The sequence below is a fragment of the Schistocerca cancellata genome, unplaced genomic scaffold, assembly GCF_023864275.1.
Source record: "Schistocerca cancellata isolate TAMUIC-IGC-003103 unplaced genomic scaffold, iqSchCanc2.1 HiC_scaffold_499, whole genome shotgun sequence".
Classification (NCBI taxonomy): Eukaryota; Metazoa; Arthropoda; class Insecta; order Orthoptera; family Acrididae; genus Schistocerca; species Schistocerca cancellata.
The window spans coordinates 40,001-41,736 of NW_026046513.1; the positions used below are offsets into that span (position 1 = coordinate 40,001).

Here is a 1,736-nt window from a genome sequence, read left to right on the forward strand (position 1 = left end):
CCGGACGAGCCGACCGATTGGTTTTGATCTAATAAAAGCGTCCCTTCCATCTCTGGTCGGGACTCTGTTTGCATGTATTAGCTCTAGAATTACCACAGTTATCCAAGTAACGTGGGTACGATCTAAGGAACCATAACTGATTTAATGAGCCATTCGCGGTTTCACCTTAATGCGGCTTGTACTGAGACATGCATGGCTTAATCTTTGAGACAAGCATATGACTACTGGCAGGATCAACCAGGGAGCTGCGTCAACTAGAGCTGAGCAGCCGGCCGCCCGGGAGTGTGTCCCAGGGGCCCGCGCGAACACGCAAGCGTCCGCTCAATTATTCTGCAAACAGGAGGAGGCTGAGCTCCCCTGCACAATACACCTCGAAACCCTCTCAGGTCCCGGCGGCGCGCAGCGCCGTCCTAAGTACTTGGTCGGGTTCGAGAGAGGCGCAATCGCCCGGAGTTAGGCGAGTAGACGCTTTAGGTGCGACCACCCGTGCTCCCAACTGAGCTTGCCGCTGCCGACAGAGGCCCGGGAGCGTGCTGTCGTGGCATTGCCGGCGGGAGACAACACGCGCCACCTACGGTGACCGGCAGCTCCAACGCCAGCGCCACAGAAGGGCAAAGGCCCCACGTGGGTGCCGAAGCGAACTCTCCCAGCACAGCGCACGTGCCAACACGTCTGCACAACTGCGATACAAACCACCAGCGAGAACCGCTGGGGCGACCGAGCAGCAGACGGCGTCGCGGCGCCGAGTGCCGGGCGGCGGCGCATCCTCAACGCACACAGTCCTCAGTCGGACCAGCACACTGCAGATGTCCACCGCGCTTCGCACCGGGCCCGCGAGGACCCACTTTGGCCGCCCGGCGCCGCGCGCAGGGTGCCCCGGCGCGCAGCTGCGCCGCCTGCCGCGTCCGTCGGCCGGCGCGCCTGCCACTGGGCGCCCCCACCAGCCGGCTGTAGCGCGTGCGCCCACGCACCGCGCGGCCAGCACGCCGGGCGGCCCCCCCCTCACCGGCCGGGGACGGTCCCACCCAGCCACCGCCGCGTATCGCTTCACACACAGATTTGCCCTTACTGATTTACCTCCAGCAACAACAACCGCACCACAATGGGTTTACCAGTTGTTCATTTGCGTAACGTCACCAGCAAACGTAGACGTCCATCCCAGTTTGCAAATGCAACGATTATTGCATACCTGTCTGTTAGGTGTCACGACACACTACGTCTGCCCACATACACGCAACAAAATGTGCACGACTAGAGAACACGTGGGAGGTGGCCCCCTACGTATGCGATGTCCATTACGAGACCGACTGTCAACCAGCATCTGTACCATGTCGCAGATGTGGAACGCGGTGCACCATGCTATCACACTGTGTGAGAAGAGACGACTACGTTTGAATACACGCGCCACTACATCAACAGACGGCTCATGCTGATCGCCATCCAGGGCGTCCGTTAATCCCACACGTCTCTATGGCGTACCACACTGCAATGTAGCTGTTATGGGGAGACGGCACGTGGCTGAGTGCACAACATTTGGACCGTATGGTTCGCTGTTGTTGGGCGCAGTCGTTGTACGGTCACACATGTGCCACAGCGTATCATGCAGTACATACGGACCTATGTGCAGTACAATGTGAGGGTTAAGCTTACGACATCAGCGGACAGTGGACACAGGCCGTACCACGACGTAGACTGAGCGCTTCGACATGCGAATGCCAGTGAACAGCTGCGAAGGG

The 1,736-nt window shown here is 59.8% G+C and overlaps 1 non-coding gene across 1 annotated transcript in view; it reads right to left on the reverse strand.

Moving 5' to 3' along the window:
- The window catches only part of LOC126127790 (small subunit ribosomal RNA), a 1,909-nt gene extending 1,665 nt beyond the window's left edge, over positions 1–244 (reverse strand). Inside the window, exon 1 of the ribosomal RNA XR_007527025.1 lies at positions 1–244. This exon is cut by the window's left edge and continues 1,665 nt beyond it. This is a non-coding gene — a ribosomal RNA (small subunit ribosomal RNA).
- Between the last annotated feature and the right edge of the window lie 1,492 nt (positions 245–1,736).